Consider the following 13915-nt stretch of genomic DNA (forward strand, 5'->3'; position numbering starts at 1 on the left):
CATTCGCGTATTTATGCATTTGTTACATAAATTAAGAGAATAAGTCCTAATTCTTTAGGACACAGGTCCTCTAATTTCTTGAAAAGTACAGACGCTCTTGGAATACTACACTGTCATCTTGTCAGACTAATTAAAAGATATGCCAGCGTGATATGGTTTCTATATCGTTCACATATATTGCAGTTTGAACAAACAGAGCGTTCAACAGAAATTTTTAAGGCTGGCTGTCAAATATAGTGGGCACCCGATGTCGTTTGGTTGTCATGATGATTCTCATTGTTACAATATTCTTGATAATTTAAATCTTCCCGCACGGAGCAAGAGAAGGATGATATCTGATATAGTCTTCATTAGTAAAGTAACTATAAGTATTGCTGATTGTCTGAATATATTGCAGTTGCTGTTCATTGATGTACCACGGAGAAGCTAAGAAGTCACCTGTGGTTTTATACACAACTACATCGCATGTTGTATGGTTACTATAATTGCATAAATCGTACGTCAATTACGTATAATCAATCTCTTGCCACACGAGCGTAGATATCTTCGTTCAATTTATAGTATTTTTAAGACATACTCTTGTACGCTTTCTATGACAGTGTTATGTTACAATTTTTTCTTTATACATAATTTTACGTTATGCCTCTGTCTCATCGTTTCCTACGTGTCTGTTTTAATTCCTTTTTTTTCTCTTTGTACATATCTATTTTCTGTTCCTTCTTTTATCATTTTATACATTGACTAGTTTTGCTTTTTCCTTCTTCGTTCTTCTGTCCTTTATGTTAATTTGTTATATCAAAAGGTTTATTCTGTAAATAGATAAATAAATAGTAAAAATAACCAATTAGACCGATACTCCTGTATCAAAATATCTTTTCGTGAGACGCACAGTACGTGATTCTGACGAATGTTTAATATGAAAGTTGAAAAACTATATGTTCCATAGCGACAAGCTACAATATACATATGTGCAAAGCTTGTATACGAGAATGAATGCAGCACGTTTCGGTATGCTCCAGAATCTTCGCGAAACGAGAACATGAATGAATTCGGCGCGCGTGATAGTCATGAATATGTGTCAGTGTATGCGTGACATGCGTTGTGGAGCGAGAGTTCCAGGAAACTTCCGCAACGCGTACATAAGCGGAATAGCCTTCATAATGCGAGAGGTCATTGATAATCGATAAGATTCGATAGTTGTACAGACTTTTCTCAATATTCAACATCATCCTTCGCGAAGCTCTAACATCGTAAAACAGAAGTCCTGAGCTCTACGTATCAACGTCGGATGCTGGATACATAAAAAAAAAAAAAAAAAAGAAACAGAGAGACGATTTGCAGGGAACCGTATCAAGATCCCCTGAGTTGCTCCATAAATCCTAAGTTTTCGTTCATAAATTCACGCATCAAAGATTGACGTGTAAAAATGAGAAAAACGAGAGACTATTGGATCGCCGAAGGGGCAACCGCATGGCATTTATACGCGTCTCGATCGTGTTATCGTATCGATGCTAATGTATCATGTATCAAAGGCCGTTTCTCTCGTTTCATAGCGTTTAGCGACATGTCATCCGGTTTGTGACTAAAAATCGGTAATTCACAATTCAAAACGCGTACAGCCGTCCTCGAGCGCCATGGAAAAGAATACTGCGAACAATAACGAGGCCTAGCGTATGAATAATGAAGGTAATATTCTGTCGGCTGTTTCAAACACTCGTCTGGAGACGCGTGTAGAGACGGCTTCACGCTGTTTCGCGATAATAATTCGGAACAATACCTTTTTTCACCTCTTCGCTCGCTCTCGCTCTTTTCCTCTTCTCTCGGAGCTTCGTCCCCCCCTATCCTTTTTAATCCCTTTTCACTTTGCTATTCTTTCCCTTTTTATGCAGCCTCCTTTGCTGCCTTCGCCTCTTTCTCCTCTTTTTTTCCTCCGCCCTCTTTTCTTTCCTTTTTGTTACGTTTCACCCCTCTACCCTGCTTTCTCTGCCGACGACAAAGCGTCGAGACGCGTAACAATCCCCTACCACCCTCTGGCGTGTGGTGAATATTGTTTCGCACCAAGTAACCGATTGAACGTACTAATTTACACAGTCTGGCGCGAGACGAAAGAGATATCCTTAATTCAGAGACAAGGCATCTCTTATCGAAGGAGCGATTTTTGTTGGAACTCTTTGTGACAAAATTCTATCGATCGTGCGCTTATTTTTCTATTGCTTAAGACAGTTTATTCGATATATTTCTTTAGTAGGAACAACCGGAAGAGAAGGAGCTAGGATTCCGGACCTAAAGAGAAAATGAAACGGCATTCACTGTGCTTGAGTGTTCCGTTCGAATTTCCCGGCGTTTTCTGTAGGCCACGGCTGGCCTCTGCAGTTTATGATTGCAATTTGCATGTAAACAACGTGCTTGCCTTTTATTCGACGTCACGCGAAGTAGTATTGACTTGAGTGTTTCGTTTTCGTTTTTCCTCTCTTCTCGCCGTATTATTTCCGATTGTAACTTTGAATGAACCCCTGAAACGAGCGAGGCGAAGGTTACGCGACATTCTAACCGTTGATTATCTTGCGGTTGGTCCAGTTGGAATGAATTACGAAAAGCTAGATGAAACGAACTTTTGAACGTAAGATATTAATGTCAAACGAGCCAGTTTAGATTCGCTACTTGCCCTCTCTCGACGATGATAAATGAAAGATAGCATAGTCCATCTCGAAATTCAGACAAATGTCGTTCAAAGGAACGTTCTCGTCCCGAAAAGCATGGACCGTACTAATGCTAATTAAACCGAATGACGGAAGACTGGGCGGCCGACCTCGTGATTTTCGGCTTATTGTTAATTTACAACCAGCGGAAAAGTTCGCGGTTGAATTCTGGAAGCGGCAGCCCGTCGTTAATTGAATTCTCAGCGTTTCGTTATTTTCCGTGTCGCCCGCGAATTAGGTCGTCCAGCCGAGTCACGACGTCCGTTTACGGTCAGCAAACTTTCTACCGGTTCTCTTCTTGTATATGCGCGCCCGCCTGCTCGCACTCATTCGCTCGACGTACACCGCTACCTTTGAACGACGCTTCAAAATTCATTTAGTTTCAGTTACCCATAGCGGCCTGCGGCAGGGTTTGTTCTTCACGCGGCTACCACTCGACCAAGGTAACAGTAATTACGGGCCCTTGTTCCCTTACTGGAAGTACATTCCAGTGGGAAGTCAATACCCACGGTTCACTAGTACTTTATGGGAACGCATAGCGGTTGCCTTTCTTCCCTTTCTTTGTGGAGCTATTATGGCAGGCGTAAGCTTGACTTACCGATAGTTTGTTGGCGTAAGCTCCACTTCCTAATAGTTTGTTAGTGTAAGCTAATTGTTCGATAATAGGTGCGTTTCTGAATAATTTGTTAGGAACCGGTGGCCGAAAGGCCTCTAATACTGCATTCCAGAGTTCTCCCAATGGCGAACGGTATACGTGATTCGGGATTAATCATCCTTCTAGGTCACAGTCGATCGATTTCAGATCGCACCAGCGGCGTAATGCGTCTCGCACGTACGTTGGTCCAATGTGTCACAGTCACGTTCCACGCGCACCATTCTGTGGTTATACACGTCGCAATCATTGCGTACGAACGACGCGAGAATTTCGATGTTTCTAGCCTTCCCGTGTATTAGCTTGAAACACGACGACCGAATCACTGTTCCTGTTACTTAATTGAATTCTGTTTCCAGCTAAGATGTGACTCCTTTGACCAATAAAGAAGTAACTTACGTGCTTTGTTTTTAAAAGCGTATTAAAGCGGGCTGAGCCTATTGAGTTATAATCAGTGAACGCTATCTCGCATTTTTGCAATATGACTTTATCTAAACGACGCGCAGTATCCATATAGCGTGTACGTATATACGTAGAAAAAAGCATAAGGATGTTTCGGAACATTCAACCAGAAAGCTCGATGCGCGTGAAACCCGTTTAATATTCTTTGTTTCTAGTTGACGTTCGATTTTGATTCGATCAGGTACAAGTTAGAAGGACGATGAAATGATCCTGGAATTTGGAGAGACGTTGGTACACCCGTAGAGGCCGACGAAGGGGGCAGTATATTGCCAAAGTCCGCAACTTGATGTCTCTGCCGCGCATGGTCGGCTCCTGCTACATAATCGTGCATAATAATTATGATGTCATCAATTAGCGCGCCGCCAGTGACATTAATGCTGGTTCGGTACGACCGCGACAGATCCTCGTGGCGTTGGATTAACACAGAGGCGACTGCGTCGAGTATTCCAGTTCGGTCGTTGAAATCGAAGCTGGTCTGTCTCTCGATTGTTCTCGAAATCGCCAGTATTTACGGAAACCGCTTCGTTCATTACTGATAAATTTGAAATTTCTCTCTTGTCCCCTCTGTTTCTCCTCCAATTCGCTGCTCACCTCTTTGTTACTCTCTACAGACGTCGTCCGCTCATTCCTCCATACCAGAGCCATTTCACCGCGGCCAGGGATTTCATTTGACCGCTTAGCAGCCGTGAAATCGTATTAATTATCCCGTCGAGATCTGGACGCTCGTCGTTTTTAATTATGTTAACGTATGCGGTTGAGATTTTAGATGGAATCCGCTTGGTGCGCTGCAATTCATTATTCCACCGCTTGGTCCATCTGCAACCACCCAACTCTCTCTTTCTCTCTCTCTCTCTTTCTCTCTCTCTTTCTCTCTCTCTCTCTCTCTCTCTCTCTCTACGACACCGGCCGAAATTGAGTTTATCGGTATCGGTTACTGGTATTATTGTTTCAACGACAAATGATGTGACGCGTTGCGTAACACCACCCTTCTCATCCTATCCACCCAACCTCTACCCTACCCCTTTGTATGTTGATCAATGATTTCCCAATTTTGCGCGTTGCGTTTGCGCGCAGCCTTCTTCATCAATGATCTTTTGTGTTTTGCGAACAATGTGAATATGCGCTATAGTGATTCAATGAAATTCTTCAAAATGATCCATTTGATTGTTTTATGTTCAATATGAATATTAATAAAATTTCAAAATTGTTTTATCGGCAGATAGCGTGATAACATACTTGAAAACCATCGACGGGGATTAATTGCTGAAAAATCGCCTATCATACGTATCCATATATCACATTTGATTTTAATTGTTCATGAGACAGTATGTAAACACGAACATGGTTAAGCTCATATTAATTGTCTCTATACGCTTTAAAAAAATTATTGGATCATTTTTTTTTTATTAGTTGAAGAGATAGATATTTCGGCACCTTTTGCTCAGCTCGGTAATCAAAAAGCTTTCTTCATCTCGTCCTTCTTCCCCAAAAGTGATATACCTTATATCTTACAAGGGTGAGCAGCTCCACGGAATAGGCTCTAGCGGATCCCTTCGACGTACAATATTATCAGGCTCACCGGTTTAATTGGCAACCCGAAGAAGATTCGACAAGTTTGTAGTATCGTTGGCAAGGTCTCTGCCACTTTTGCCAGGCACGATCCTGCGGGGACCATTCAATATTTGATGACAACGTGCGCCCCGACGAGTTGCAAATGAACGTTTCCGTCGAGCAAGCAGTCACGAAAGAGCAGAGTCACGCATAAAATACGAAGCTGTCGTCTTCGAACCTATATCCAACCTTATATCGACGACTCCAGCGGTGCAAAGTTTCCGCATCATCGAAGCAAGGAACATATTTTATCTGGAGGATGGTTTTGCAGCTTTGACGTAAATATATAAAATTTGATAAATCCAGGAATTCGTTAAAATATCACGCCAACGAAATTCGTTGGGAATGGTAAAAAATAGACCGCGTTGCAACGTTCCAAACGGACCCCAAAAACACATTGCTATAAATTACAGAAATCTTTTTCCCATATACAGATATACATATATGTTTGTCCAGCAGAAGCACACAAATTGTGCAGGCAATTTGTTGTAGATGTTACATTGGCGTAGAAACAACACGACTAATTTATTCGACGCAGACGACGCGATGCGGTCATACGGTGTAACCAGGTTGCCTTTCATGCTCCAACTCACGCGCACGCGCATCCTGTATAATTTGCTAATACGACGTCTCGATTTCTGCCTCACTGTCCCCTAATTAATAATTCAAGATCTATTATCCGTGCGTGTTTCGAAATTCACGTCTCGTCGTGGACATATCTGAACCATAGGACGAATTATACGTGTAATTATCCTCGCTCGTGGCATCGTTCCTTCTTAAAATTCCTTGTTTCGAAAATTATAAGGCCGAGTCTTGTGTAAATAGTCGTTGAAATTTTATTGCGGGTTTACAACGCCACTGAGTTTTGAATGATTATGTCAAGTATCATGGAATTAGAAAGATTCACCAAGAATCTACGGTCTGACCATATATGGCCTGATTCTACTTCCTCCAGTTACTTAATTAAATTCACTACGTCGCTAAGGCCAAACAATGCGCTTATTTTTCTTGGTTTCAAGGAAATTTAATTAACTTAGAGTACACGTTAGTTGCTTTTATTCCACACGTTTTGTTCTCGCGGGACCCGTTTTCAAGGAAATGTTAGCTAGTGAAAAGTGAGTCGTACAATTCGTTGGCTCCAATCGAATTTTACTTCGTTTGCATATATTTATTTCGAGAATTCTACATACGTTGCGGCATGAATTAACACGCGGTACAATTGTTCAACTTTGTTAAACAACTCGTTGTTCAGTTTCTTTCATGTATTATTCACATTCTGGACTTGTATGTTCCCCACGCTGCTTGACGTTTGTTCTCATATAAAAACTCGCATGTCATATCGTTTGCTTTTTTTAAGAGCTTCATAATTCAGACTTCTCGATTCTAATTGTCAGAAACGCAATAAATTACAATGTACGAGTAAATTCTTTGCGCTTTACACTTATGATCGAAGTCATACAGGTCTTCCTTAACTTTCTATCCATTGCAACGACAATGCAAACATAAAGCAAGTTAAGAACCGCGACTCTAACATAATACTAATATCCCCTCACTTACGACGTAACAAAAGACCGTTTGCAGTGCAAACATGGCTTTTCCCTCGCGGTGTATCAGCAAACGAGAACTTCAACTTCGTTAGCGTGCAGTATGTTCGTCTAATTCGAAGAACACAGAGCCGACGGACTAGCTGCAAAAAGGACAAAGCAAACGTGTCAACCGCAAAGCATTTAAGCTCCGGAATTGGACAATCCTGTGAACTCGCGGTTATCGTTGTCACGGGTCAACGATGTTATCTCGAACGTTAAAAATGTCATCGTTATACTGACTTGCGATGGCGTAAATTCCTGTAATAGCCTTTTCAGACCGAATAAATATAAGCGAAAATATAGCACATAGATTCTATTCCATCGGAGCTGTCCTAAAATGTTTCATCTTCGATAAGTTCGAATTCGAACTTTATTTGGCAGTTAGATAAAAAGATGAAAAACTTGTAAAATTCTGCACAAAGTATCTGTCTATTATATTTAGGATTTCATCTCCTGATATGGCAGATCCATCGATGCTGCATCCATTTCCAATGGATAGTCGTGTAATTGCCACGAACGAAGATTCGTTTTTCTAATCTACAGTCCTCTTCTTAAAGACGTCGTCTGTCCCGGACAGATCGGTGAATAATTTCCAGCTGACGAAGCTGTCTTGTCTTCGCTGCTTCCTTTTCAGCTGTTCGGATGCACCGCAACGAGGAACTTCTTAATTCGTTGTTCGGATCGTTCGAATTGAATCATGGAACGCAAGACTGAATCTTGTTTCGATCTGAAGACCATTTATGGCCACAAGGGGTCAAGTAATTTTCAGTCGGTACGTCTTACAGTTCGTCTTAAACATTGCTAAGTGGCTGGAAGTTGCTTGTCGCAGTGCTTGACAAACTTCTCGGTAGCGACCCTGTGCTATAGAGAAACTACAAGCACGATTAAGGGTTAGGTTAGTTTCACTCGTTCTGATGATCTTTGGGAAAACTCGATACCACGGGGAGAGTCTGTAGACAATTTTGAATTAGTCATGCGAGATCTTTCAATCTAATTTAATTAGCGTAAAAATATTACCGAGATTATAATATTTAAGAATGTGACATGATCGAGCGATCCTCAGAAAGATTTTTAACGATCAAATAAGATTGTACGTTTGACATCAAGTTTCGCAATTATAGTTTTTCTTCAACTTTCTCTTCATTTTAATTTTGTAGCGGAGATTGGACCGACTTAACCACTTGTTAGCTACGTCTATGGGATTTTAAGATCTCGGTCGATTCTAGCTAGGGGCGAGTCTGTCGGCTTAAGAGAAGGTAAGTAGGTGTGAAGTGGCGCGACTGTCGTTTACACCATCTAAGTTCGACCTCGAACTGCGGGTTCTGCGTCCCGCAGGGCTACAAGAATAGAGAAACGTTGCTCGAGGCATGCAGCAAACAGCATTATACACTACTGTTCTAGAAATATTCGAATTTTCGCTGCGATCTACGCTCAAAGTATCTTAATCGTCGTTAATTATCACGACCAGGGATCATAAAAAACACGACCCCATATCATTAGAACGATCGTCGAAAGTTTCTTTAACAATGAAACCTATTCCTTATTCCTAGTTTTCCTTCCTAAAGTACACATTGTTAATTGTACATGTTAATGTTTTCTGTCGCTTTCCACAGTATTATCGTTCTGTGTCTGTAAACAGCTTCTATACATACACTTCCTACCACTTGCTAGTTTTGGTTGTCAGATAAAACACGAGTCTAACGCGTGTTTGCCGTGTCTGTTTTCGTTGTAAATTAATGCAAAAGTTTGGTCAGTGGGCTAATATTATTAGTGAAATTTCACAACGATGTAAGATTGCGAAATCGCTGATATTATTAGTTAATAAATTGTATAAAAGTACTCTGATCTACCTAACATTCGAACTCTTTCGAATAGCTGCTAGCAAATGTCCCTTTACCTGAAAACACCTGGGATTCCAATAAATAACAAGGGGATGATAGATCGAAAACTGGGTAGACTTTTGGAAAGCAATATTTGGCAAGAAGCAGCCGGTATCTTTGCCTCGGTTAGGGGCTCGCACTGTATCATATCGAATAGCCTCGGCAGCGAGATATTTATGTAGCTCGTTTCGGGATGGTTGGAAAGGGGTGGTAGTCAGTCGATCGCGGATACGATGTATTGTTTTCGGATATTCTCCGGTTCATTCTCTTTTGTTTCGCGTTCCAGCGGCCGGCTATCCACTTGCGAGTTTGGATACACGATTCGAACAAATAAAGGCGAATCCGAAGAGAAGGGCAGAACCGACCGAACTCACCCCGTCCCGCTTCTGTTCACCGCGAACGTCACCCTTCCCCGTAGCTCCGATCCTCCACAGCCACGGTGAGGTATTTACATTCGCCGATATCGGGTCGGCTTTCGGGATTTTAAAAGCTGTTTTAAGCTACAGCCAAGCATTGCGATCGACTGACTTTATCGGGTACGACGTCGCGAATTAGTCCTCGCGCTACGTTTTGTCTCGTGTATGCGATAGAACTGGCCTGCAGCGATACACCTGCAGGGGGTTTTACAGGGAATGCTGGTTTTTCCGATCGAAGGGACACGTACGGCGGATACTCGAGATTTCATGGTGTAACGTCCTTTCGTTCGTTTTCTGGGGCTTCGGTTTCGTGGGACTGCGGTTTGAAGCACGACAAGTGTTTCATTCTGAGAAGGCAATCCTGTATCGAATTACTTGTTTTATCTAACAAAAAATCTTTAAAACTCTACTCATAGAAAGAAACCATTTTGCATCCCCCGTACGAACGTATACACGAAGAATAAAAATAGAAACAGGTGAAGAGCATGGTCGACAAAACGGACAATGGAAGAGTTTCTACCTGAAAAATCTGGGATAAAAATAAACGATTCTTGGAAGGAATGGGGTAGGCAATATGGATGGTAAAAATTGGCGACGAAAAGGACGCCACCGTGAGTCCTGCACGCAACAACGCAGCAAATAAGGAGAAGACGTCGCTAGTTCGTGTCGAGCCGACGTCGAAATCGTCGAGTGTTTCACGGTTGTCCTCTCTGCACGAGGGCAAGGTAGAAAATAAAAGCGTCGCACGTTGAATTTACACGAACGAAACGGAGGAAGGGTCGACGTTGGAGAGTTTTTAGCTGCGGTCGCCTCGTAAATCGGCGCATTTTTTTTATAGTTTGTCCATTTAATTCTGTCCGCGGGCGTCTCTTTTCCTCGTGTTCTAAAAATCTGAATAATAATTTTCCATGTATTTATTGTGTCTCACGGCTGCGAGATATTTTTGTGGCGGAAAAAAATGTTCACGTATGTATATCTAAACCGAGAATTTGAAATAAGAAAAATATTTTGTTACGTTTCATACGATAAAATAGAAATCGCGAAGAAATTAATTGGATAGTTTGATACCAGAGCGTGGCCTGTTATAGAATTTTCAAGAGAATGTTTCCCACGTGAATACGGATAACAATGGATCGCTTACAGGGGAATCAGGTCCGTCCGAGCCCATAATAACCCATAAAACTGTGTCATCGATGGATCGGCGTAACGCAATTACAAGTGCATACGCGGTTTCGTTTCGAGGCCGCTAATTCCCCGCGGATAAACGGCACCAGCGTACTGCCATTGTACCGGCAATGATCCCGCAAAAACGAATTCGACGGATTAATTAAACGGTAATCTGTCGATGATTGACCACGATAGGCCGCTTTTACGCTGGCTTATCTTCGCGCAAGCGCCAGCCGCTTTTCGATTTGCGATTTCGATACAATCCGAAGTACAACTCGTAAAGGAGTAAAGCTCCGGACGGACAACCAATGGAACATGTGCAAACGAATCGAACGATTTCTGTGATTTGAATACCCGTGATGTAACAGGCGTTTCTAGGATACTACTTGGTTAAAATTGAATTTTGATACAAATACAGGCTGGTTTTATTATATTTGGCCCTTAATCCACGTCACGAATATGACATGATAGTATCTATGATACAAGAACAAAGTTGATATTGTTTCCGATGAAATTTCGTCAATAAACTGCTAAAAATTTCTTTCGTCGATTCTTGAAATGTATTCTCCAAATATAGTTTCTACCGAATTCGTTTGACAAAGTGACAAAAATTCACGGATATTCTTGTATTCATAGGAACGTTCGATCGTAATTCAATCGATAATCGGCTAGTTCTAAAGGAAACCCTAGAGAGCACAGGGGCGATCCCGTATTTAGCCGGTCTTATATTACCTCTGATTAATTCGGTTCTTCGGTATTCCGGCGTGCACTGCCACGTTCTCCATCGAACGTATCGCCTGTACCGAATCAATAGATGTTCGCCTTATTGAATCCTGCTAAGCGAACGCATAAACTGAACTTTTTCCGGAACGTGAGTGGTTACGTAGCTAGATACCGTGTACGTGGAATGCATGCGTTTAGCAATGGAAAACTGATGGCGATCGATTTCTACCGGTGCACAGTTAAACGTTGTATACTCTCGCTGCATCTAGATTGTACTGATAATCGTGAAAGCGTCGGCAGAGCGTTGATTAAAATCAAGGTTTCCGCCGTATATTATATTTCATGTCAAATTCACGTTGAACCAGACTTTTCGCGAATAAAGGGCCGACTAATTTTAAGTTTCATTGTGAAAATCTATCCGCATGTCTGGCCGTAGAGCAAATCTGGATCAGCTATGACCCTGGTCCTCGAAGATGCGGTTACGATCGTTGATCGTATTGAATAGGGGAAAGCCAGATTCCAGCTTTGTTGCGATCGAGAATCCGTACTTGAGGTGCGGCGACAAAGGGAACTATTTGAATTTCTAGGCGTATCCAACCAACTCGAAGGTACACAATGGACTAATTAAAGATGAGAGAATTATCTAACAGATATCAAAGGGCTGCCGATAGGGAAGATGTTACGATCAAATGTTGGAGCTGCGGTGCAATCGATAGCGTGCGGGACGTTTATCCGACATTTGTCCGAAACGTTACTGGCAGTACAATTAATTCTCCATGAAATATCCATTTGTACTAGAAATTATATAATAGAAATTTACAAAGGATTAGACTACATGTTTCGACCAATAAAATTATGCTCTCGGGAGTGGGATGAAATTTCAGTTGAACTTTGAAATTTCGATTTCGAAGCAAAATGGCGGCGAACAAGAGAACTATAGATTTTGACGATGTTAATCCTGCTCGAGGACAGCAAACGTTCAAAGATCATCCCCCGCGCGAAATTAATTGCTTCGAGGTCGCTGCGTGCACGGGTTGGCCGTGATTTCGCGACACGCGGCGGAACGTGGTGCGATAAATACCAGCACGACCTCCTTAGATAATTTATTCGCCAAGTTAACGCGTCGACCTGGCACTTCTCTCTGTGCATCTTCTTCCTTCCTCTTGATATCTCGATGCAAAGTGTGTCGCGACGATTCCAAGTTATTCGTTCAAGCTAAGCGAGTCTCGTTCGAAGAAGATGCTTGTCCACGATCGAACTCTCCTTTCTCGCATTCTCTTTATCCTTTCTTTTCCTCGTTTGTCGCAGCGCCAGCACTAGGCATCGTGCAATGCATTCTCGGTTGTTCCTTCTTAACGAGGCCATTTCGAACGATTTAGAATGAGTGCGATGGAAGTAAAATACGCCAGCGTTCAAAGGTTTATGGTTGTTCTCGGTTATAAAATCACACGAATTTTCGTCGCGATAACTCGTTTTCCGATTCTTGCGATTTTGTTTAATCTAAAGTCTTCAAAATATCGAAAAAACGATCAGCGAATATCGGACGCTGAATAATACGTTGCCAAGAACGATTTTACGATCATATTTAGGCGATAGAAACCACGAAAAAAGGAGGACACTCGGGAATCTGGGTCGAATCCGGGTTGGTGGCGTCAGAGTCAAGGGCGCAACTCGTTGCGCCTCGTTTTCATCTTCGCCGTCTTTTATCGTTGCCAGCGATAGTGCTCAACCCCTTTGATACTTAAGCGAGAGACGCTCGGTGCTCATTCCATTACCCCAATTTCACGCTTGTCAAATGTTTCAAAAATTTCTTCCAATCTTAAATAATTTCTCCTCGCTTCAGACCCGGAACCATCGCGGTACAAAAGATCTCAGGCTTTGGTGACCAGGTCCATATAGCCACGATCCAGTTACTGGTGTTTGTACGAACCACAGATCGTTCCCTGAAAGCCGATCCTATGTTGTTCTTGACCACAAGATATTCCACAAACGCTGGGAATTCCGAGACAACGTTGCCTCAAATCTTAGAGAAGATCTTCTAGCTTTTAGTTCTGAGATAGCATTCTAAGTTGACTCTGGTTTAGTTCCCTGCTCCTTCGATGTATTCGACTCGAACTTTCTCCCGTGCTTCGCACAACTTATCCGCTCTCGTGTTTCAGAGCCAGTGCAGCACCATACTCTAATTCAGATTTTCATCCACCCTTTCCACAGAATCATAAGATATTTATCTTCGGATCAGCTCGCGACCCACTTGACCGTACTAGTTTGACCACTGCGTCGTAGAACGCCGGCCATGGTTCTCTAGATGTGCATTGTCCTTAATTGCACCGAATCCTAGAGCAATCACTCTAGCCGCGTATTTTAGGGAATTAGTTCGATTACTCAAGGTGCTCCGGGATTATACCGTCTACTCTCGAATGTTTCTGCTGACTGTTACTCCAGAGGTTCTAATTTTAATCGCTTGCATTTGGTCTTTCGTTAATTTCACGTTGTTGTTTAACAGAATAATTTTAACGTGCAAATACATTTTCCTGTCTGGACACCGCGAGGAATGTAAAACTGTGGCCTTCGCTTTCCCGAACTGGCTGTTTTATTTTTCAAGCGGATATCATCTGGGGTTTAAGAAAACATTTTCTTCTTCCTTCTAGCTTCTCTCCGTGGTTGAAAATGTGCATCGGAGATGCGTGATAAATCTTTTAAAGCGACACTTTGTCAGCTT

At 42.2% G+C, this 13915-nt stretch overlaps 1 protein-coding gene across 1 annotated transcript in view; it reads right to left on the reverse strand.

Annotated features, from left to right (window-relative positions):
• Positions 1-13915, reverse strand: part of LOC126865622 (neuroligin-4, X-linked) — a 225157-nt gene that overhangs the window by 96951 nt on the left and 114291 nt on the right. The gene's annotated exons all lie outside the window — the stretch shown is intronic.

Source organism: Bombus huntii, chromosome 5 (assembly GCF_024542735.1).
Source record: "Bombus huntii isolate Logan2020A chromosome 5, iyBomHunt1.1, whole genome shotgun sequence".
Classification (NCBI taxonomy): Eukaryota; Metazoa; Arthropoda; class Insecta; order Hymenoptera; family Apidae; genus Bombus; species Bombus huntii.